We start from the raw sequence: 26247 nt of genomic DNA, 5'->3' as shown, positions 1-26247 counted from the left end.
GCGGAGCTTGCAGTGAGCTGAGATCCGACCACTGCACTCCAGCCTGGGTGACAGTGCGAGACTCCGTCTCGGAAAAAAAAAAAAAAAAAAAACCACTATTTCATTTGCTCACATATTTATGGGTCAAGAATTTGAGTAGGACTCAAGACTGCCTAACTCATACGTGTGGCACTTTGGGGCTGGTTGTGCTCCACGCAGCTTCTCCCTCCAGAACAGCCTGGCCCTCTTTACATAATGGATGGGTCCCTTCCATGGGAAGAGAAGCTACAAGACCTGGGCGTGGAAGTTGAGAACATCACTTCCATCCCTTTGCATTATTTAAACCAAGTTGCAGACCAGCCCAGATTCAAGGGGACAGAGAAAGAGACCATTCCTTTTTTTTTTTTTTTTTTTTTTTTTTTCCTGAGACAGTCTTGCTCTATCACCCAGGCTGGAGTGTGTAGCTCACTGCAACCTCCACCTCCCAGGTTCAAGTGATTCTCCTGCCTCAGCCTCCTGAGTAGCTGGGATGCACACCACCACACCGGCTAAATTTCTGTATTTTTAGTAGAGACAGGGTTTCACCATGTTGGCCAGGCTGGTCTCGAACTCCTGACCTCAAGCCATCTGCCTGCCTCAGCTTCCCGAAGTGCTGGGATGATGTGTGCCACTACGCCCAGCCAAAAGAGACCATTTCTTGATGGGAAGAGCGACAACATCATGTTACAAAGGGGTGTGGATGCAGGGAGGCATTGATTCACTGGGGGCTGTTATGATGATGATGTACTACAGACACCCACTGCATTAGACTACCAAAGCCCCACCTTAAATAACACAAGCTTTTGTTAGATCATAATTATCTTGTCCGTATATAAATGGTTCCTCTAAAACTGCTTGAAAACGATTCATTTTCTTAATTTTATAGAGTCTTGCCATTTTCAGATGCTATTCATTTGTTCAATAGACCACAAGCATTACAGAAAATTCAATCTCTCCCACTGATTCCCAGCCTCTGGGACCGAAATTTAGATCCCAGCAGTTCTGTAAACTGAGGGACAACAGAAGAGGTTTTAGAAGAGTCTCAGAAAGTTCTCACCAACCTCACAGACAAATGGAGAGCAGAGTTAAGACGGGTGCTCTCTCATCCTCATTCCTGCCCTCTGAGTGACGACAGAGGTGATACCTACCAACCCTCCCCTTCAGTAACTTCCCAAAGGTTCATTCGCTGCTCACCACGTCAACAGAGGTGGCCAGGCCTTTCACTCGGGATCTGGAATGGGAAGACGAGTGGTGGGTCAGGATGTCTCAAAGGAAATGTGCGTGTGTGCGTGTGTGCGTGTGTGTGTGCATGTGTGTGTGTGTGTGTGAGAGAGAGAAGATAACACCCATTGCCCCAGCTCTTGCCCCCATGACCACAGCTTTTGAAGTAGTGGCATCCACATTCACATAGTTTTTATTGTGTACATTTATGAGATTTACTAAAGCAATAGATACACATACATACATGTCATTGTCCAGACTGGCTCTTAACACAGGGTCCTCACTATGAAAAAATTCCACTCAAGTCAGCCTCCAAATTCAAAAAGCAGTAGTTGATGCTACTGCTAACAAATTATTAAGTGCCTCCTGTTAATCTAGGCTCTATTTACATAAAATACCTTGGAGTGGTGCCCCCTGGAGTCATGCAATGTGGCAGCCCTGAGTGTCGGCGCTAGATTTTACACCGAAGTTCATCTGCCTCAAAAGCCTGAGCTACTTGTACTACGCTAAGCAGTGATGAGACCAAAAAGGTATGAATCTCTAATCACAGAAACTGAAGGACAAAGTAGCTGAGTCAGGAGGCGTTCGACTTTCTGAAGGGCTCCTGAAATCACCCACAGAGGAGGAACAAGGCAGTGAAAATTGCATTAGAGTTCCTTAGGCTCTAGTTGTGCCTGTTCTATCATGAATAAGCTGTGTGGCCTTGAGAAGTCACTTCACTTCTCTGGGCCTCCATGTCCTCAACTGTCATGGGAAGAGTTTCTATCATAGCTGACAACTGTTAACACCAAGAGTGTTTATATGTGATCATGCATGTTTATACAAAGAGCAGTCTATCAAGTGTATGCACACTTTAAGGAAAGATATGTATGATGAAAATATCGCCATCAATGTCAATGTACTTTATTAGAACTAGTAGGTTTTGTGTGTGTGTGTGTGTGTGTGAGAGAGAGAGAGAGATATTTAAAAAAAAATACACACACAGAGCAAGAATTTGTCTCTACAAAAATTAGCCAGGCATGGTGGCGCATGCCTGTAGTTCCAGCTACTCAGGAGACTGAGGTGGAAGGGTCACTTGAGCCCAGAAGTTCAAGGCTGTAGTGAGCTATGATCATGCCACTGAGCTCCAGCCCAGGCGACTGAGCATGACCTGGTCTCTTTAAAAATAAATAAATAAATAAATAAATAAATAAATAAATAAATAAAACTTCACTTACGTTATCTTAACTATGAGGTGCTTCTGCCATTTTTGTCGACTCTTTTCTACCCCTATTATAGTTACTGAAAGGGATTATAGGAACTAAATGCCAATCAGTAGTTTTATTATACAAGAGTACAAATTATTACATCTCTAACACCATTTATAAGTATCAATATCTAAGCAGCAAGCAGTGTATGTATCTCAAACCATCTACAGATGAGTGTAGTGTGTGTGTATATGTACTTCTGAGTGGCCTTTTCATGAACTTTCCAAATTTGATCATTCATTAAGATGTCCAGAGATCATCAGTTTAGGCAAAATCAAATGTTATAATTGGTCATAATCAGTAGTGACCATATACTAAAATAATATGATACAGAAAGTGTTTTGTGAATTGTATAAGATTATGCCTGCCCAAGTACTATTATGAAATTTAGGTAAGTGCTATATGGCTCCAATGTTTAGCTGATGGATATATCTTTGAAACGTTAAAATTCCAGATGAAAGAATCGAACAGAAGACAAATTTATCTCTAAAACTAACGTACAGATGATCTGAAGGTGTGATGAGTTTTCTAATAATTAATAACGGATGCTGGCTTTTTATTTATTTATTTATTTATTTTTGAGACAGGAGTCTCACTCTGTCACCCAGGCTGGAGCGCAGTGGCACAGTGGCAAGCTCCGCCTCCTGGGTTCATGCCATTCTCCTGCCTCAGCCTCCCGAGTAGCTGGGACTACAGGAGCCTGCCACCATGCCCGGCTAATTTTTTGTATTTTTAGTAGAGACGGGGTTTCACCGCATTAGCCAGGATGGTCTCGATCTCCTGATCTCGTGATCCGCCCACCTTGGCCTCCCAAAGTGCTGGGATTACAGGCATGAGCCACCGCGCCTGGCCGGATGCTGGCTTTCATGGAGTAACAGTGAGGTCCCAAGCACAGAGCTAAAGGCTTTACCTTCATCATATACTTTTAATTCTCACAACTGCTTTTACCACCTCAAATTTCCCGCTACTTAGCACATACAGAAACTGGGTTTGTCCCACTGCTACAGTCCTGGAGAGACAGGGCCAGGGATTCTCAGAACTTTTTTTTTTTTTGAGAGAGAGTCTTGCTTTGTCACCCAAGCTGGAGTGTAGTGTCGTGATCTTGGCTCACTGCAACCTCCGCCTCCTGGGTTCAAACGATTCCCCTGCCTCAGCCTCCCGAGTTGCTGGGATTACAGGTGCCTGCCACCACGCTCAGCTAATTTTCTGGTATTTTTAGTAGGGACGGGGTTTCACCCTGTTGGCCAGGCTAGTCTCGAACCCCTGACCTCAAGTGATCCACCCGCCTTGGCCTCCCAAAGTGCTGGCATTACAGGCGTGAGCCACGGCACCTGGCCAACATCTCAGAACATCTGTCTGAGAGGCAGACAAACCAGGGAGGTTCTGCCTAGGAAACAGGTTATCTCCCCATTTTAGAGATGAAGACACTGAGCCTTGAAGCATTAACCAACCTAGCCAAGGCCCCACAGCAGGTAAGACCTGAAGCCACAAAACCCCCAAAGGTAGATTTTAATCACTATACTCCAGTGGCTGGCTGTAAGGGAAAGTTTATCAAAAATCTTGCCATCAATAAATGAAACATTCAAGGAACAACAACTCTTAAAATACCCAGACTTCCTTAAAATAGCCTTTTGAGAAAGCAAAAACATTTATGTTGTTTTCAATCGCTGAACTTGGAAAACAATGCTGTTGTCACTTTTTCAGCTCAGGAATCAGGCAGTTTTAAGCCCTGGGATTTGCTGAAATATCCCATGGGGTCCTTGGCTGCCTGATATTTCCCAAATGATTCCTTGTTCTTATTAGTAAAATATTAAGATTAACAGCTCTGCACCATATGAAGCTAACAACAGAAAGATACTACGTAACTTATATATTCTGCAAAAGTAATATTCACATGCAAATACTTATACAAAATTATAATTGAATTGGAGAGGTGCGACTGAATAGGTACTCTTTATTCAAAAGTCTCCTTGCAGTTCATCAGATAATAAAGAACACACACCAAAAGAATCACAGAAATAGAACGTACCCTCGAGTTACATCACAAGGAGAAAAAAAAATCTCCCTAGATAAGAAATTCAGGTTTATTTTATCTTAAATCAGACCAAGGGGATTTAGGTTGCTTTTTTTAATCTACTTGTGCATAACGATCTCTCAGATTAATCATACTGTTTAATAGAATATTATTATTAATTAGACATGTCAGCGCTTCAGGCAGAAAATTACTGGGAAGTAAAAAGGTCTATATTCCAAAGGCTTGTAAGAGAAAGATTTCCATTTCTATCACGGCACATCTCTTTCAGTTCCAATTCTCAGTGGAAATTCCTCAACGAATTCAGTCCTTGTAACAATAACATTTAGAAGTGTTTCCCATTTAAAAGATAGCTGAACTAGAGTTTGCCTCGTAAGGTATTTTCTATGTTGTTGGGAAGCCAATTACATTTTTTTAGGGCACGTAATTTTGAGGAAAGTCCTTCAGTGTTGCCCAGATTTTCATCATCTCTCATTTGGAGGTCTTACAAGACTGAGGCACAGAGGAGAACAATTGGGTCATCAGTTTTATCCCACGGGCTGGCATCCTCTAAAATGTTCTCATTTCCATCCGGTCAGCTCTTACAGGTCACTGCTGCTTCCTCCTCATCCCCATAAGCCCCATGTAGTACACCTGTGCCACTCTAGCCACATGGGAAAATGTACTGGTCCCCCAGTAGGCCAGGATTCCATGGGGCTTTCTCAGGCACCCACCGACATTTCTTTTGATCCCACCCTGTGCTGCAGGCAAGACACTTCTAAAATCATCTTGCTTTCCAGGGCTCCAACATGAGAACAATGGTGCAGGTATCTTTTTGTCCCCATTTCTCAAACATAATATGGTCATATTGTCCATCAACCCTCATCCTCCATCCTCTCCTCCGTCTTTAACCTCCTTAGTGTAGACATTCAAGCAAATGACTGAGTCTCTTAACAGTAAAAAGTAAAGACTAGCAGAGCCAAACTCCCTCAACTTCTGGCATGCCTGCCAATGAGTTTTCCCAGCTGTAAAAAGCTCATCTCTTCTATATCTCATCTCCACCTTCCTCTTCAGGAACCTCCCTCCACCCATTTTCTTTTTCCTCTGTATCTTCCTCCTGTCTCTTCTTTCCCTGCAGCTCATACAACAGATATGTGACTGTCATTACAATACACAGCATCAACAATCATAAGAACTACCACAAAACCCTCCCTTGACACTTTCATTTTTTTGAGAAGGGGCCTTGCTATGTTGCCCAGGCTGGTCATGAACTCCTGGATTCAAGTGACTCTCCTACCTCAACCTCCCAAGTAGCAGGGGATTACAGGCATGCACCACCATGCCTGGCCTCTCTTGACCAGTTTAACTCTTACCTTCCCTCCATAGCTAAGCTTCTTTGAAAAACAGTGAGGCAAAGAATTTCCAGACAATGGCCATGGGTATAGCCCCTGGGATGGAAAATAACATAGCCCTTCAAAAAAACATAAAGGTTTGGGTGAGCAAAAACATAATGAGCAGGTGGAGGGAACTGACAAACACTAGACAACACTGGTCATATGAGCCATGGAGGATTTTAATCTACTTCATGGATTTGTTTTGAAGATTAAATAAACGTATGTATATTAAGTGCTCTGTGTTGGTAATAAAATATTATTATTTTAAAATATATGACCTTTGGCCAGGCACGGTGGCTCATGCCTTCATCCCAGCATTTTGGAAAGCTGAGGCGGGCAGATCACTTGAGGTCAGGAGTTTGAGACCAGCCTGGCCAACATGGTAAAACCCCATCTCTACTAAAGATACAAAATATTAACCAGATGTGGTGGTGGGCACCTGTAATCCCAGCTACTCAGGAGGCTGAGACACGAAAATCGCTTGAACCCAGTAGGCAGAAGTTGCCGTGAGCCGAGATCGCACCACTGTACTCCAGCCTGGGCAACAGAGCGAGACTCCATCTCAAAAATAAAGTAAAATTAAAATAAAATAGGCAGATGCCATGGCCACCAGAAGCCCCATACTATCAGCCATGGTCAACCCCACTGTGTTCTTCGACATGGCCATCGACAGCAAGCCCTTAGGCCACGTCTCCTTCAAGCTGTTTGCAGACAGGCTTCCAAAGACAGCAGAAAACTTTCATGCTCTGAGCACTGGAGAGAAAGGATTTGCTTACAAGGGTTCCTGTTTCCACAGAATTATTCCAGGGTTCATGTGTGAGGGTGGTGGCTTCACACGCCATAATGCCACTGGTGGCAAGTCCATCTATGGGGAGAAATTTGATAATAAGAACTTCACCCTAAAGCATACAGGTCCTGGCATCTTGTCCATGGCAAATGCTGGACCCAACAAAAATGGTTCCCAGTTTTTCATCTGCACTGCCAAGACTGAGTGGTTGGACACAAGCATGTGGTCTCTGGCAAGATGAAAGAGGGCATGAAGATTGTGGAGGCCATGGAGTACTTTGGGTCCAGGAATGGCAAGAGCAGCAAGAAGGTAACCACTGCTGACTGTGGACAACTCAAATATGTTTGACTTGAGTTTTATCTTAACCAGCAGGCCATTCCTTCTGCAGCTCAGGAGAGCACCCTCCACCCCATTTGCTCGCAGTATCCTATCATCTTTGTGCTCTCGCTGCAGTTCCCTTTGGGTTCCATGTTTTCCTTGTTCCCTTCCATGCCTGGCTGGATTGCAGAGTTAAGTTCATGATTATGAAATAAAAACTAAATAACAAAAAATAAAATATATGACTTTACCTCTCTTCTAACTTCATTACGGCACCCTCCAAGGCTGCAGAAGAAAGAAAAATCTCTCAGCTACTTGGTTTGAGTCTAATTAATGATGCAGGATAAAGATGAAATCTCTCAGCTCTACATACAGGGCTCACTTGGAAGTGTTCGGAACACACTCAACATGCACTACACATAAACAGGCAAAAATTAGAAAGAAAAAAGCTTGCTCTGAAGTGCCTATTCTGGCAGATGGAGACTGGGTATTGTGGAGTGAGAAAATGGGCTAGAATTTGTGAATTAATGATGACTCAGTCTCGCAGGGAAATTAATTCAAAATGTAATCCTGGACTGGGGAGACAATGCTAAAAAGAACAACATTGGGAGAACTGATGACATTTGAATATGCACTGTAGATTGTACAGAAGGAATGTATCAATGTTAAGCTTCATGAATTTGCTGTGATTATGGAAGAGAATGACCTTATTCTTAAAAATATATACACAGAAAGACTAAAGGGAAAAAGAGGCATTAAGTATGCAACCTATTCTCACATGGTTCAGAAATTAGTAATATGTGCACATATGAAGATAGAGAATGCTAACGTGTAAGTGGAAAAATTGGTATATCTAAGCAAAGGGTATAGGGGAGTTCTTTGTACTATTTTTGCAGCATTTATGTTCAAAGGCTAGACCCTGAGCTGTCCTCCAGGCCCTCAGTGCCCCTGTTGCCTCTTGAGAGATGGCTCTTTCTCTCCTGGCCACCTGCTGAAATCCTCACCTGGTGGAACTTGTGGTCTGTTCTCCAGGGACTGCTGGAGTCCTGAGGATTCCCCATGTGTGGAGACTTGGCCTCATCTCAGCCCTGGCTTCTTGTGTCTGGATCCTATAAAAGGAGCCTTGAGAAACAGGAGTCCCTTTTCTCTCTCTGCAAAGTCTGGCTCTCAAAACTACTATCTCACTGTCACTTCCAAAAGCTTAATTTGGTAGCCAAAACTTAGCAGTGACTTGGTTGTTCGGCTCTTTCACCTTTCCCCTGACACTGAAACCTGTGCTTCAGTGAGGGGTAGGCCCCAGAGCATCTTGGTTTACAGGAATAAAAAAATAAATCCACTTAATGTTTGCATAAAGGTAGCTCTTAAATATATTTTCCACTTAGACAATTTAATTAGTCCCAACCTGTATTTTATACTTCTCCACTTTATTTTCTACTTTAGGTGACAGAATCACAGTTAACACTGTGAGAGTAAAACCCTCAAGATTTTGATAGTCATCAAGTACAATCAAAAATGGCTATACTTGGCCAGGCACAGTGGCTCACGCCTGTAATCCCTGCACTTGAGGAGGTTGAGGCGAGTGGACCACTTAAGGTTGGGAGTTCAAGATCAGCCTGTCCAACATGGTGAAACCCTGTCTCTACTAAAAATACAAAAATTAGTCGGGCATGATGGTGGGCACCCATAATCCCAGCTACTCAGGAGGCTGAGTCAGGAGAATTGCTTGAACCCGACAGGTGGAGGATGCAGTGAGCCGAGGTCACACCATTGCACTCCAGCCTGGGTAACAGAGCGAGACTCCACCTCCAATCCATGCCCCACAGAAAAAATGGCTATACTAAATATAAAATGCAGGTTTAAGTAGAAGAAAGGAGTGCATTTTACACATGCAGATTTTTACTACTCTCTCTAAATGATAAATTTTACTACTCTCTCTAAATGATATGGTGATTTGTTACATAAAGTTTTCATTTAAAAAATTCTACCTTCTATGTACATATTACTCACTTTCACAATAATTAAAATGTAGTATAAGCCACAGCTATTGTGCCACAGCAAAGCATAAAATTGTACCGTGAGTCTGTGGACCTGACCCTCCCCCATCTTCCACCCACAATAATAGAATCAGGATTAAAATATTCATTTCCTGCATAAACTAAATGATCATGACAGTCCTCAATGCGTATGGAAATTGCCTAGTGTTCAACAATTACAAATAGCCTAGGAAGGATTTGAGGTGGCAAAATTATTAAAAATCTACATAAAGAAGTTCAGCTGCCCCAAGGAAGCACACAGCTCTCCACAGTGGAAGCAGATCTGTGAGGCTTTCATTTGTTAGGGTCCTGGTTAGCTATAAAGTCACAACAGGGGCCTGGACACTGAGAGAAGGCAGAAGCAGGAAGACAATTTCCCTGCAACATGCGTGGGTCTTCACCTCTTTCTCTAGCCACTCTTCTGATGACCACATAAAGACCAGGATATATGTATATTTTTTAAGTGTCCTTTTAGGCTTACAAATCCCAGATGCAAAGAGAAAACTAAGAAGAATTTAAAACCTTGTTATTTTTAGAGTAATAAATTTTGGGGTCTTTGATTTCCTTGAAATACTTTTTAAAAAAAAGAAAAGATGACTTTGCTTGACTCATATTAGGTGCTATTAATGTTGCTAAAAAAGCATTTATCCTTTAAGCACTGTAGATGCTTCTAGAAAAATCAGCTTAATAAAGATATAGAAGAAATGTTTACTTTTAGCTTAACTTGAAATATTCCATGGCCTCTCTTTTTGTATCCTACTCATATGTATAATTTTATGTAAGTTTATTGAACATTTTTCTTATGAAGTAACATAAGGCTTGAAAAATCTTATAGAGCAAATAAAAATTCTCTTCCTTTAAAATTAATGTCCCCCAAAAAAGCAGTCCAATATTCTCCAAATGATCATTTTTTTCATAAAGAACAAATTGTGGAAGTTTTTACTGACAAATTTTTATTATTTTTTGAGTGACTAAGAATAAAGAGTTATAATGAAATTTTCTTGGCGCTTTAGCATTGTAATTTATGACGACTCCAAAAATATACCTATGTATATTAAGTCTGTATTTTACAGGACTATGTATTTTAAATTATACACAAAATAGACACATGTGCATACCCTAAGATTATTAAACTTTACAAATCTACTCATATGTATTTTCTTTTTTTCTTTTATAAAATTTCCTGGTTTTGTATTCATACTATACCTGATCACAAGGTAACCTAAAACACATTTATTTTAATAACTTTTACACATTCATAAATATTTTTAAACCCCATAAATGTTTAACATTAGTGTAGTATATCAAAGTACCATTCTTTTCTCTGTAAATAAATCATTTCTAATCTAAAGACTGGGAAGGAGTGGGGAGAGATGTCAAACGACACAAATCCTTCTGGCCAGGGAATCAAAAGGCATTCCCAGACATTAACTTTTCTTTCCAAATATGAAAAACATATTAAATATATATTTTATAATAAGATGTTTTCCTCATGTTTCCTTTAAGTAAAGTCTGTTTAGTGCATTCCTCTTCCCATTGTGCTACGAAATTCTTGGTCAACTTTGTCATTTCTCCCTCTGCCTGCTGGAAGAAAGCCAAAATCACTGTGATATCATTCACTCAACCAAGACTAACCACGTTAGGTACAGGCAAAAAAGAGCTATAATGTAAAAGAAAAATGAAAAATATATATAAATTATACATAGGGACACACACATACACATACACACACACACACACACACACGCACTGCCCATTACACTACTTCTAAAGAAAAACAGATACGTCCCACTGTCTGTGTTTGGAAAAGAAGGCAGGCTGTGAAAACAGACATAAGGCATTCATAGGATTGAAATGAACTTTCAGGACGGCTCAATGTTCTACATTTTACATTTTTTTTCAAATTCATGTGGCCATCTGTATCTGTAATTAGGAGTGAAACCATAAGGGGTTTTTCAAGTGAACCTTTCCTAAAGCTACAAACTGTCATGGTACTTAAAGGAGTGGGTGCCAAATGACTTGTATGTTTCTGGGCAGCCATATCGCAACAAACAGCACATGTGGGTGGCCACGTTGCTTATATTTGAGGTATGCAAGTTAGTGATATTAGTTACACTTGCATCTCACTAGCACAGAAAGTCCTCATATTACTTCTATGATATCTTTCTCACATCTTTTTGCTATGTCTGTCACCAACTGATACGCTATGTCAACTGGATATGTCTGGAGCTGTCAATAATGTTTCTGTATAAACATCCTCTTTGAATCAATCCTTTGCCACCTGAATTGTTCCACCTCGCTTCTTTTGAGCAGCACTAACTACTTCAAGAGGACAACCACCACTAAAAACATGACATTGAAGCAATCATTCGTTCTGTGCACACATTTTAATTTCATGCCCTACAGGGGGCAATCGCTATCGGCCTTAAGCAAAAATTGAGTCTTTAATGCTTTATTGTTTTACACAATTTATCTTTCAAATAGTCTATTAGCTCTTTATGAAAAAGAAAAAAACAAGAAGAACGGAAAGAGGGGAAAGGAGAGAAAGGGAGGGAGGGAGGGAGGAAGGGACGGACAGAGGAAAGAAAAAACTGCATTATTGTTTTACACAATTTATCTTTCAAATAGTCTATTAGCTCTTTATGAAAAAGAAAAAAAGAAGAAGAAAGGAAAGAAGGGAAAGGAGAGAAAGGAGGGGAGGGAGGGAGGGAGGAAGGGAGGGAGGGAAGAAGGAGGAAGGAAGGAAGGAAGGAAGGAAGGAAGGAAGGAAGGAAGGAAGGAAGGAAGGAAGGAAGGATGGATGGAAGGATGGATTTAAGGAGCATCCAGCCCCCAAATTTGAAGCTACAAATATTTTACCAACTGTATTTTTGTGAAAACAAACTGAATTTGTCAAATGTCTCCCCCTTTGCTTGCATATTCCATTGTTACCCCAGCACAGTGAAACCTAACAGGTTAGGCCAGCCCTGTTGTGACCACCAGAAGAGAGAGAAGCATTGTGTTTTTTGGTATCACAGATTTAAGATGGGTTTTGCAGTATGGCCTACAATGTACATCTCACAGAAAAAAAAAAAAAAGGCAAAAGATGTGGGGGTGAGAGGCAGTGGAAAGCAGTGAAGAATAAAAAATAATATGAGCAGGAGAATGTATGAATGTGTATATATGATCAGAACTGGTCTGAAGTCTGTTATGTGAGTTTTGTTTTCCTTTGACACACGCATTATTTTCTCATTGGCAGGAGCCTCCAGTGAAACATTGGTCTCTTCCTTTTCCCTGTATACACATTAAGGGTGTAAGATCATGAGTCAGTGAGGAAAAGCCGCCTCAGTCAATTAACAGGAGCATAGCTACACTAAGTCCTGCAGTTAGAAGCTCTGATTTAGAGCTGGAGAAGCAGAGAGTGCTGAGCGATGCTGAAAAGCCACTGCCCAGAAAAATGTAAGAAACTTTCCAAATCATCCACTCGTAGAACTTTCTTTTTCAAGGGGAAATTTTTATATATATTTTTTAAGTATTCATGTAGAGTAAAGCACTTCTTCCAATAAAGACTTTTTTTGAAAATTTATATTTACAGCCCAGACTTTCCTGCCCTCTTGTGGAGAAAATACAGAGCTCTCAATTCATATAAATAGGATGATGGCTTTTTAAAACTTGCAGCTGGCTTTTTCAATGGTACATGTGATTTACTGTCACGGTCAGATCCCCCGATATTCACAGAACTTTACTAGCTGTAAAATCTGAATAACAAAGTAGAGCTAAATAGGTATTATACTGCAAGAAACCATCTAACTCCAGACGAGAAAAAACTGCATCGATTAGGATCTGCTTGTTTGTTTGCTGGGAGGCAGGGAAGGGCACAGAAAGCGAGAGGGAGAGAGCAATTCGTTTTTAATAGTACTTAGATTTATAAATAAATACATTTTAAATAACTAGCAAAAGAGAGAGGAAGAAAGAGACAGAGAGTTTTCAAAGGGGCCATCAGAAAGCTCTGGTTCTGTTTCCATTTTTCCACCCAGAGAATGGACCAGCGTCTCTCTCTTGTGGCGGCTGCCACAGCACAGTGCCACCTATACAGGACCAGCCTGGGACACAGAACACACGAATCCCTTCAGCAACTCCCATGAAATCACACAATTCCCCAATTGCTGTAGGTTGTTTTATTTGGTTTTGTTTTGTGACTGTTGCCCAGGCTGGACTTCAAAGGCACAATCATTGCTCACTGCAGCCTCAATCTCCTGGGCTCAAGCAATCCTCCTGCCTCAGTCTCCCAAGTAGCTGGGACTAGAGGCATGTGCCACTATGCCTGGCTAATTTTTTAATTTTTTTGTGGAGATGAGGTCTCACTTTCTTGCCCAGGCTGCTCTCAAATTCCTGGGCTCAAGCAATCCTCCTGCCTCAGCCTCCAAAAGTGCCGGGATTACAGGCATGAGCCACTGTGCATGGCCTGCTTTTTTTTTTTTTTTTAAGAAAGTTGGTTTAAGTGGGTTTAAATTGATCCAAGGAGGCAGGGGCTGAGGGTCCTGAGCTGCACATTCAACACCTAGCTCCAATCAGTGGCCAACTTATGCATGGTTTAGGCACAAATTTGCTTTGGCTGCCCACCAGAAGATGCTACATTTCATTCTAATCGTTACATGTTCTGAAGTTATCATATGAAAAGTGCTACAGTAGGCGGGCAGTGCGGTGGCTCGTGCCTATAATCCCAGCACTTTAGGAGGCTCAGGCAGGCAGATCACGAGGTCAGGAGCTTGAGACCAGCCTGACCAACATAGTGAAACCTGTCTCTACTAAAACACAAAAATTAGCCGGGTGTGGTGGCATGTCCCCTGTAATCCCAGCTACTTGGGAGGCTGAGGCAGGAGAATGGCTTGAACCTGGGAGGTGGAGGTTGCAGTGAGCCAAGATCATACCACCACACTCCAGCCTGGGCAACAGAGTGAGACTCCATCTCAAAAAAAAAGAAAAAGAAAAGAAAAGGGCTACAGTAGAATCCAAAGTGTTTTTTTAATGGTTTTATAATGGTGGGGGAAGGAGAAAAATTCATGATCTTAAGTAAAATTATCATGGAAATGTCTTAAACTTCAGAAAAGCAGCATGATCTACTGTAGACAGAGCTTTTCCCTAAGCTGGAGACATTCCGAAGTTCACTAAGCATCCCAAGCATGATGCAAAGCACCAAGGGCAACATGAAAGAAACACAAATCATGAGTTCTGCTTTACATCACAAGGTATCTGCCCAAGGACCAATCACATGCAAGGGCCCAGTCCATCTGGGGAGACCAGGCCTATGCAACAGCTGGGCAGGAAGGCCCAAATGGGCAAAACAGACCCCATAATAAATGGGCCAGAGAGGGGAGGCCAGAGCCTCTGTGATCTCCTGGGAGGAGACAGAACCTGGGGAGAGAGAAAGAAAAGAGAAGCCTGCTCCATGCAGCACAAACTGGGGATGGCGGATAAAAAGATTGAGCATGTTGAATCTGAAGGAGTCCCAAGGTACGGCTCTCTAAGTAAAAAGTACCTGGCCCCAAAGAAGGCAAGATAGGCTGAACAGGTGGAATGGAACCAGATGAGATTTCAATGCTGCAATCTGGATTTCATCAGTGGGGACCCATGAGTGATGTCTGGGTAGGTTTACTGATGACATTTCTGCAGATGAATCTGAAGAGTGTTTCCAGCACCCTAAGAGTGGGGATGCAAGAGGCAAGGAGGCCGTCCAGGCGGCTGTTAAAGTGATTCAGGCTGAGCTAGAGAGAAGGCAATGAATCCACAAGCTACTGTCTAAAAAGATTAAGTACAGTGACTAGGTGACTAAAGGAAAGAGGGAAAAAATATCTGAGGTTCAAATCCTATGGGGATGGTGGGACATGACATTGATGAAATCAAGAAAGTGGGTGAGTGGAAAATTCACATGCGCTATGTTTACTGCCATATGTCAAGTCAGACTCACGTGCTGCCGTAGAAGAGTTGTAATTGCACTTTGCAAGGCCAAGGTGAGTGGTTTGCTTGAGCACAGGAGTTCAAGACCAGCCTAGGCAACATAGCAAAACCCTGTCTCCACAACAAATACAAAAATTAGCCCAGTGCAGTGGCGTGTAGTCCCAGCTCCTCAGGAGGCTGAGGTGGGAGGACCGTGAGGCCCGATGGTCGAGGCTGCATGAGCCATGATCACGCCACTGCACTCCAGCCTGAGCGACAGAGCAAGACCCTGTCTCAAAAAAATAAAGTGGTAATTTTCCCCACAAAAAAATTTTTAATAAACTTGAAGTCATATAATGGTTTTTTAAAAATAAAGTTTTTCAACACGCCATTTTAAAAAAAGATTCAGCAAAGTCATTGTCTGAATCTCCTGAAAATGTATGCTTTGTCATAATTCAACACCCAAAAAACACATTAATAATTTCTCCATACTACATCTTTATTTAAACATTTACTGATAAGCTAATGTACGTCTAGTGCTGTGCTAGTACAAGAAATTCAAAAAAATAAAATGTAGACCCTCATCTCAAGCAATTTTTAATCTATTAGAGGAATAAGACAGGTACATAAACTACTATAAATACGGCAAAATGTAGTCAATGCTGTCTTAAGGGAGTATGAATACAGTACATAGAAAATCAGAGGAAAGAAGCCATTTCAACTATAAATCAGAGACAGGATTGTATGTTCTGGGTCTTGAAAATCAGAAAGCATGAAGGTTGAAAATTTCTCCCAAACCTCATAGCCCAAGAATCTGTACAAATGAAGGGAAAGCACACTTCAGGTTGAGAGAGAAGCTTTTTATAAGACAAAAAGGCAAAAAAAGATAATAAAAAAATTTTTAAAAAGCAATAGTTCTATTCAGGGTACGAAACACTGCATATAAACCATGAGAGATGAAACTAAAAAAGTAGGCACTGGCCAGTTTTGCAAAAGGTTTTGATTGGCAGATAAACGATCACTACGTAATTCTACGGGTCAGGGCAGCCTTTCAAGATTTCAAACAGGATTTTGGCATGATGGAATATGACCTGTATATAATTCAGCAAATGTTCTTTAAGAGCTTTTTTTTAAATAGAGATGGAGTCTCACTGTGTTGCCCAGACTGGTTTCAAACTACTGAGCTCAAACCATCCTCCCGCCTCGGCCTCCCAAAGTGCTAGGATTACAGGTTTAAGCCACTATGCCCCACTCCTTTAAGTACATTTAACCGGGCAAAAAAATGTGCTTGGGATAGGGGGGGAAAAATGTTTGCAACAGGTGAGTAGGGGTAACAGAAACAATAATCATGTTAGATATTAACTATCAGCGTCTTAGAACAAAAGCAATAAACAAACTGAATAATCTAATATCATTTTTTACCAAATACCTATCATAGTCTCAGTAGTAAGTATGAGTGCTGACAGACAGACTTCCAGAAGCATTTAAATAAGAAACTAGCAGGATGCCTCCAGGTTATACTTTTTCACTGGAATTCTTAATACCCAGGCTGATCTTCCAACTTAAGTTGCCAAAATAAATGGATATAACCATTTAACAGAGTTCAAAATTGAGCCACAGATGTCAATTCATGTACCCATTAGTGAACTTTTACTAGTGAATATCGCAGCCCAAACCAACATTTTCATTACTATAATAGCAACTCTTCTAGAAGAATAAACATACTGTTTTGCGGTTGGAATATCATGATTTCCTGCTCTCTGGCATTCTTCTCTCTACCTAGGATTAAACCCAAAAGATGAAAGTAATCTACTTATTCTTGGTGAGCCTATGCCCAAGGCCACCCACTCAATTCTTAATTATAACCTCAGATTATACTATCAAAGTCATTAGACTCAAGGGATAGTATCACTCTACAAACCCACAATTAATTCTTTCCATGTAAATTTGCTGGATTACGTACAGGTAAAATCCCATCACAATGAATTTAATTATAATAAAAAGATGTGGAAAAAGATCTGTGTCTCAAGAGAGGGATGCCCTACCAATGCAATGATTTCCACAACCAGGGAATTATTACTAATCTTTGATGTGAAATAATCATTTCTTTTGAAGGAATTCTATCTCCTTCCGATAGAAGGAAGAATAAGATTTTCTTTTGCTCTTTTATTCTTCATCAAGAAATAACTACCCTTAAAAAAATACATTTCATATGAGATTAAGGTGAAATTTTAAATCTGTCAAAATTAAAAACAGCAATAAGTCACCCGCATTTTCCTATAAAATTTGCAAATATCTATTTTGATGATAATAACCAGCTTTAGAGAGAGTGTGGAAGCATGAACTGGAACAATCTTTCTAGAGGGCAATTTGACAATATAGATCTACAGTGGTGAAATGTACATACTCCAATTAAGTAACTCCATTTCTAGAAATCCATCCTAAGATTAAGAAATAATAGTAGATATATGCAAAAATTTAGCTTTAAGGGTGTTCACTGAAGTGCCATTCATAACAATAGAAAACGAGAGCTTCCTAAATATAAAAATATCTAATTGTTTAAATGAATTATAATACATCCATATAAAAGAATACTATGCAGCTACTTAAAATTATGTCAAGAACATCTTTAAATTACTAAAAGACTTTACAAAACAGCAGAGCATGACTCTGCCTTTTTTAAATATACATATTTGAATTTTTAATATAAATAAAAGACTGAATAAAGTATACTAAAATCATAGCTGTAGATTTCCCTGGTCATCAGTTCAGAAGTATTATTTATTTTTTTATTTATCCATTATTTCCCAATTTTCTTCAACAAATATTGATATAAGAAAAAGGGAAAACAAATGTTTTAGAAACTACTCTTCAGCTGTCTTTTTTCTTCCACTCTTCATCAACCCCCAACCCGCTTCAGGAAAACCCAGGTGAACTCTCAGACTAACCACCAGAAAACAAAATACAAATACTGCACAGACAAAAATGCACCAAAACAGAAACATAATCCCATGGTTTTTGTTTTATTTTATTTAGAGACAAGATCTCATTCTGTTGCCCAGGCTGGAATGCAGTGGTGCAATCTTGGCTCACTATAGCCTCAAACTCCTGGGTTCACATGATCCTCCTGCCTCAGCCTCCTGAATAATTAGGACTACAGGTGTGAGCCACCATGCTCAGCTCAATTTTTTTAGTTAAAAAACTCCCATAGAGACGAGTCTTGCTGTGTTACCCAGGCTGGTCTTGAACTCCTGTCCTCAAGCCTTCAAGTGATCCTCCCACCTTGCCTCCCAAAGCACTGAGATTACAGTCATGAGCAACCTCACCCAACCTCAATGTTATTTCCTAATTTCTCCTGCTCGACTTAGAGTACTTGGTTTTACTGCTCATTCATCACAGTGAGTCCATCTTCCCTATAGTTTCTATTGATAAGCATTGTACTCCTTTGACATGGATTCTTCATAACTAATTCTAATGCAACTAAAATAACTTGGATTGTTCATATTTACCACACTAGAAGTCGACTTTAATATTATGTGCTTGTCCAATCTGGATAGACAGAAGGTCACTGTTTAATAAAAACTATGGTAATACCTTTGAAAATTTTGCCTATCGCATAATGGGAAACTGCAAAAAAATTATTTAAGACTGTGAGTTCTTCTTTTAGAGCTTTAACCCAAAGAGCTCATCCTAATGATGCCCCTGGTGGCAGGTAACATTTAATTTTTCTCTGTGTCATTGAAAAAGAATTAGATGTAAAACTCAGGTAAGAGATTAATATTTCACACCCTGAGGCTAAATACTTCAGCATGAATATTCATAAAGCCTATACTGAGTGAAATCTCATGTGGGCATAGATTTAAAATGCTTGAATCTTTTACATAGTTCAGAGACTGGGCATCCCAGAGAGAAAGGCAAGAATTCAGTCAACTAACAGGCTATTAATGGCAAGTCTGAACATCCTACTATGGCAAAAAGCATTACACACACACACACACACACACACACACACGCACACACACACACACCCACATGCCTACAGCCTCCTTCTGAAAGTCCAAACCTTTCTTTCTTCTTGGGCTCCTGTAAGTGATGAAGGTGCTGATGGTCACTAGGAACAAAAATCAGGGTTTCTCCTTGGTGCTTCAGATGCCTATGAATGTGTCCCCTCCTAAGTTCCAAGGGACTTTAAGTGGGGGGCAGGGTGTGCTATGGTTTGAATGTGTTCCATCCAAAATTTATGTGTTACCAACGTGATAATATTAAGAGGTGAGGCCTCTGGCCAGGCATGGTAGCTCATGCTTGTAATCCTGGCCAGGCATGAGCATTTTAGGAGGCCAAGGTGGGTGGATCACTTAAGGTCAGGAGTTTGAGACCAGCCTGGACAACATAGTAAAATCCCATCTCTACTAAAAATGCAAAAATTAGCTGGGCATGGTGGCACACACCTGTAATCCCAGCTACTCTGGAGGTTGAGACAGGAAAATCGCTTGAACCTGGGAGGTGGAGGTTGCAGAGAGCTGATATCTGACCACTGCACTCTAGCCTGGGTGACAGAGCCAGACTCCATCTGAAAAAAAAAAAAAAAGATGGCCTCTAAGAAGTGATCAGGCTATGAGGGCTCCTTCCTTAGGTGTCCTTAAAAAGGGGTTTGATGGAGGGAGTTAATCGCTCTTTGCCTGTCCACCTTCTGCCATATGAGGATGCAGCAATCAAGGTGCCATCTTGGAGGCAGAAAGCAGCCCTCACCAGATGCTGGCACCTTGATCTTTGACTTCCCAGCCTCCAGAACTGTGAGAAATAAATTTCTATTCCTTTTCAAATAGCCAGTCTCAGGTATTCTGTTACAGCAGCACAAAATGAACTAAGATGGGGGGGCAGCAGAGAGAAGAAACGTGGAAAAGGAAAGGTAGCAATAGAAACTATAGGGAAGATGGACTCACTGTGATGAATGAGCAATGAAACCAAGTACTCTAAGTCGAGCAGGAGAAATTAGGAAATAACACTGAGGTTGGGTGAGGTTGCTCATGACTGTAATCTCAGTGCTTGGTGCTAGCTGGAGTCACTTTATTGTAGGTCCACCCACCCATCCCAGGATGACTGTAGGATCCCCCCCAAGGTAAAAGACTCCAGGTGAATGTCCTAATTTATCTTTCCCTGTGACAACATTGCTCCTGGTCCCTGTAGTAATTTCTACCTTAAGAAACAGGAAAACAAAAGGGAGTTGCTAAGGGCTGAATGTTTGAGTTCCCTCCGAATTCAGACGTTGCAACCTAATCACCAAGGGGATGGTGCTAGGAGGCAGGGCCTTCGGGAGATGACTGGGTCTTGAAGGTGGAACTCTCATGAATGGAACTAATGCCCTTACAGAAGGGACTCCAGAGAGCTGCCCCAACCCTTGTGTTACATAAGAACACAACAAGAAGACACATCTATGAACCAGAAAGCAAGACCTCACCAGACACTGAATCTGCCGGCACCTTGATCAGGAACTTGCCAGCCTCCAGAAGTGTGAGAAGTAAACGTCTGTTGTTTATAAGCCACGCAATCTATGGCGTTTTGTTATAGCAGCCCAAACGGCTCAAAGAACTCTCTTAAGCCTTATGGAACAAAGCCTGACAGTAGGTAGACATAAGCCAAAGATGGAAAAACAATATAAAATAATAAGGGCAGAACTAAAGAGATAAATATAAAAATAAACATTACGAATAAACTGTCTGGCCAAACAACAACCAAGGTAGCTAGGGAGCCATGATAATAGCCAATAAATGCCTTCAAGGTATAAACAGAGGAGGAGAAAAGTTTAGTGTAGTATCCTGAGTGATGAAGTAATAGAACAAAATTTAATCAACGTAAAATGTAGGCCTAGGGTAAACTTCCCAACACATAGAGGATTTTATAGCCTATTCTTCCCATGGGGTAAGGTATTTTTCCCTCAGAATAACAAAACATGGCAGGACAAATCAGTAGATAATATTCTTTATGAAAGGATCTGGCCTTGACTCTCATACCCAGACTACATGGCTAAATAAATGCATAAGCCATCTAAAGATTCTTCTCGCATTTAGACCTGAGATGTGTGTTTTCTCAATCCTCACCTCTACCAAGTTAATACTCAATACATGGCTGCTCCTCCATTCATGCCTGCATCCTTCTGCCATCTCAACCTTGTCAACTACTCTGCATCGCTTTACATGTAAATGTCTAGGGAAATAAACTTCAGCAATTGACAGAGGGTCAGATGGCAAAGCAAAGGTACCTCCTCTCAGGAGGTCTGCCGGAGCCCTGAGTTCCGTTCGGCTTCCTGCCAGTTCTTATATCCACCATGGTGCACCCCATGCAGAGAGCAGACAGGCTTGTGGATCTGGTAACACCTAACGATCTAGACCAGAAGGAATGAGGTCACTTAACTACCATATAATGTGATTATGATAGAAAAGAGGCAAGAGCACAAAGGACTAAAAAAGACATGACAGACAACGTAAGTGCTAAGCAAAGAAACTAATAAAACACCGTTCAGACGGGCATAGTGGCGTAAGCAACTATAGCTCCAGCTACTCGGGAGGCAAAGGCAGAAGGACCACTTGAGCCCAGGAGTTCAAGGCCAGCCTGCACAACACAGCAAGATCCCATCTCTTGAAAAATAAAAAAAAAACTTATAGTTCAGTTTAAATAATTATTGATTTTAAAATATATAACAATCTAGAACTAAAATCCAAGATAATCTCAACATAGAAACTAATGAGATGGAGAAAATGAAGTAAAATATGCTAAGATTGTTGTTTCGTACATGAATAATAAATATACAATTAATAATTTTAGGCACTGAAGAAAAATATAAATTTGAAGGTGATTACTAAAAGATCACTACAAAAGTTATACATAATTTCCAAAACATCATGGAAAACAATAGAACAGGAAAGAAAATGGAAGAAAAGCCATAAATTCAACAAAGGGAAAAGGGGAAACAGGCATAGTAAATTGAAAAGATATATAAGATGGCAGGCATATGACTGTGTCTATAATTATAATATGCATAAAAAACTTAAATGCCTGATTTCAAAAGATAGAAATTCTCAAATCAGTTTATAAATCTACATACATACAGCTGGAACAGTGGCTGATGCCTGTAATCCCAGCACTTTGGGAGGCCGAGGCAGGCAGATCACCCGAGGTCAGGAGTTCAAGACCAGCCTAGCTGACATGGTGAAACTCTGTCTCTATGAAAAATACAAAAATTAGCTGGCCATGGTGTGGGGCGCCTATAATCCCAGCTACTTGGGAGGCTGAGGCAGGAGAATCACTTGAACCTGGGAAGTGGAGGCTGCAGTGAGCCAAGACCTCATCATTGCACCATTGCACTCTAGCCTGGGCAACAAGAGCAAAACTTTGTCTCAAAAAAAAAAGAAAAAAATCTATCTAGATGCTATGTAAATGAAACATTACTATAAAACATACCTAAAATAAATATTAATGATTAGGTTGGGAACAAAGGGATGAAAAAAGATATTCCTAGTAACTGTGGCTTAAATAAGATAGAGGTTTATTTTTTCCTCACATTATTCTGCCTACCCCAGGGTTTTGTACCAGCCTTTAGTTCTGTCTTGATTATTTTCCCCCCAGATCTTAACTCAACCAGCACCTTCTGCTCATTCAAACCTTGGGAAAAAACAGAGGGAAAGGGTCAGGGTTTGGTAGATACAGGTTAGGTATTCCTTATGTGAAATGCTTGGAGTGTTTCAGATTTGGGATTTTTTTTTTAATTTTGGAATATTTGCATATACAATAATGAGATATCTTGGGGATGGAACCCAAGTGTAAACACAAAATTCATTTATGTTTCATACACATATGGCCTGAAGATAATTTTATACTATACTTTTAATAATTTTGTACATGAAACAAAGTTTGTGTACATTGAACTATTGGAGAGCAAAGCTGTCACCATCTCAGCCAACCATGTGGACAAAATCTGTGTTATTAAGCATCATGGTCATTCCTCACTCTGAATTTATATGCTACCAATAAGCAATCATTGTCTTACACTTACTCACACACAAGTACTTACCTGTAAAAAAATACAACATACCGGCCAGGCACAGTGGCTCACGCCTGTAATCAGCACTGTGGGAGGCTGAGGTGGGCAGATCATGAGGTCAAGAGATCGAGACCATCCTGGCTAACACGGTGAAACCCCGTCTCTACTAAAAATATAAACAATTAGCCAGGCATGGTGGCAGGCGCCTGTAGTCCCAACTACTTGGGAGGCTGAGGCAGGAAAATGGTGTGAACCCAGGAGGCAAAGGTTGTAGTGAGCTGAGATGGCGCCACTGCACTCTAGCCTGGGTGACAGAGCAAGGCTCCATCTCAAAAAAACAAAAAAAAACCAAACAAACAAACAAAAAACACGACATACCATTAATACAGTGAAGAAATAATGTATTCAGGGTAACTAAACAACACAGTAGCATCTCCAGAACTTGCCACTAGCCTATCTGGTCTGCACACTTGCCATTTTCTTACCCTTTGTGGGCGTGCAGGGGAAAGATACATTACAGATGAAGGGGGCTGGGAAGGTCTTATTTCCCTGGGGACACTGAATAAATGTTGTGTGTGGCATTGCTGTGTTTTGACTGCAACCTTTCACAAGAGGTCAGGTGTGGAATTTTCCACCTGTGACATCAAGTCAGCACTCAGCAGGTTTCCAATATTAGAGCATTTCAAATTTTAGATTAGGGATGCTCAACCTGTATGACTATGGACTATGTGCTATGTAGTTAAGGGAAAGTGTGCGTGTGTGTGTGTGCGCACACGCACATGCATCCATGTACAGATGTGCATATGTGGACTGTAGGTGTAGGGATGGGATGGGGAACTAGAGGCAAGAAAGCCTGATAAACTGCAAACAGAAATGTATCTGTAACAGACCAAAGGCACTAGAGAGGGCACCACACCCCTGAGACACATGATCATAGAAATCTACCAGATAGACTGGGTGAAACCAGAGACCAGAATGACTGAAGATGCTCGTAAGGGAAACAGAAAGGCAAGATTAGTAGACAGGATAGGCTATGGGATAAATGACAAGAAAAAAAGAATGAAACCCAATGTATTCATTCAACAGCATTTACCAAGTACCTACCAACCACCCAGCTCAGTGGAGGACTTCCTTAGAACAACAGAGCCAGGCGTAGTCACAATGGTCTGGGACTGCACTGGGGTGAAAGCGAAGATCTTGGAAATAAAAGGGTAGTAGAAGCATGACACAACATTAATAAGATATTTTTATGTTGAAGCAATGCTGCACAGGGATGTAGGAAAACAATGACTAACCTTTGCTTGATTTAGTTACCTTATTCTTTTAAGCTCAAAACAATACAGCCTTATGGTTGACTATATTCATTGCACATCTGTCTTCCTGACGAGCAGTAGCTTGCTACTCTGATCCAAAGCTTGCGAGACCGAGCGTTGGCTCTCAGCACATAATTCTAGCATGGTATATTTCAATATTGCATTTACAAACTAGGAAAAAAAACACTTAAACATATAGTCCACCTTCTGATTCAGATCTTTGGTAAAAGACCACAACACCCATAATCATGCCTACTAAGATATATCATGTCATAAGAAAAACACATTAGAAAGTACACGAGCACTTTATTCATCATCTGAGAAAGGGACTTTTGTGAAAATGCAGTGACAGAAGATGCGGTCGCTTCCCTTTGTACATGAGCTGACTTCTGCTGTCTGTTGTACATATTTGTCAGGTTTCTTAATGTTCCTCTTAATACCGTGTCTTTATTTAGTTCTCCCAAAGGAATAGCAGCAATTTGTGGGAGCAGGAGGAACACTTTCTGTCAATTCTGCATAATGACCAAAACAGGGTGATTAAATTACTTAATTGAAGCTCTGCAGCTTGTAACATGATGCATATTGGGCCCTGTTCATTGTAGAGAGAAAGCAGTGGGTGGGTGTTCACGTAGACAGTATCAACAGAGAGCCAAATCATTTTCATCTTTATGTTTGCTTTATTTTTCTGAAGCTCATACAATCCACAAGGGATTCCCTCCTCAACTTTGTAACAGCCAAAGGGTGACAGGGTGGGGGAGGGCATAGGTAACTGAAACAGGAGCACATAAAAGCTTTGCATGTAGATTAAGAGTTTTATAAACTCATAACAATTTCTGTTAGCCCACAGAATTGCTAGCATCCCTGCCCTCACCTGTTGGCATCACGGCAAAGCTGCAGCTGAGGAACACGCAATTGTATTTACAGAGCATATGGCGCCAGTGTGCACAGGTCAGATTCTCAAATGTGGCTAACTTTGGGGCTCTCCTAAAAGCTTTCAGCTCCAGAGTCTATGGGTATAAGCTTGTTTGACTGCTGGTGTAGAAAATGCCCCAGGCAGCCTAAGGGGTGCGGATCAAGACCCCAGGTTCAAGTCACCTACACTCCTAAACAGTCACAATTGCTCTTGGCCAGTGACAAAATTACTGTGCCATTTAGATGATTTTGGGGCTGAGTCTCCTAATTCTGGATGCCTCTCAACTCCCCTCAACACAGGATCAATAGCACTTTCATATTGTAGAGTACATCTTGAGAAGAATCAAGCCAAGAGGAACTAGCAAAATTTAGGGTATTTAAGAATACAGTAAAAATCCTATTATCTGATTCAGAGCTGATGTTTGACAGGTTATATATCCATGTAATGGTTAAATGTAATGGTTAAATGGTTAAATGTAATGGTTAAGTAAATATGTAATGGTAAATGGTTAAATATATATATGTAATGGTAATGAAGGAAAATAATTTTAAATAAGTCTATATCTTAAACATTTTATTTTACCCTAAAATGTAAATATATTCATTTAATAAAATCTAATATTAATTCATTAAAAGATGGATACTATTGTTCACATGTAGTTCCTCCATTGTTTAACTACCACACTGTTGATTTGTACTACAGATATAGGCTGTTGTCTAATACACTGTAAAGGGGGCATTTTTTTGGCCACCACATAAGAAATTTTTACTACTAGATCGTTCTTATCATCTTCATATTCAGCTTTATCTTTTCTTGTGGCATATATGATTTCTGCATCATTCAATTGCATTTACAAGAAATTGTCACTCTTGATCCTTTGTCGCACACCATCTTCCTTTAAAAAAATTAAAAACACTGGAACTGATGCAGGACAGGTGAGCCCCAAAATTGGGGCTTAGTCTGGGGAGGTTCTTGACTTCACCCAGGAAAGAATTCAAGGGCAAGGCAGTGGTGTTAGGCAGCAAGTTTTATTGATGC

General features: G+C 40.7%; 1 long non-coding RNA gene across 2 annotated transcripts in view; it reads right to left on the bottom strand.

The window, feature by feature from the left end:
• Window positions 1-26247, bottom strand: part of LOC106995077 (uncharacterized) — a 139586-nt gene that overhangs the window by 58312 nt on the left and 55027 nt on the right. The window contains exon 3 of one of the 2 annotated variants that reach the window (XR_013411123.1): window positions 1187-1249. The exons of the other annotated variant lie outside the window; for it this stretch is intronic. This is a non-coding gene — a long non-coding RNA (uncharacterized LOC106995077). The remainder of the gene's footprint in view (window positions 1-1186; window positions 1250-26247) is intronic. 2 annotated transcript variants of the gene reach the window in all.

This window comes from Macaca mulatta, chromosome 20 (assembly GCF_049350105.2).
Source record: "Macaca mulatta isolate MMU2019108-1 chromosome 20, T2T-MMU8v2.0, whole genome shotgun sequence".
Taxonomy (NCBI): Eukaryota; Metazoa; Chordata; class Mammalia; order Primates; family Cercopithecidae; genus Macaca; species Macaca mulatta.
Note: the sequence above shows the minus strand (reverse complement) of the source record. Positions and strands in the feature narration are given on the sequence as shown.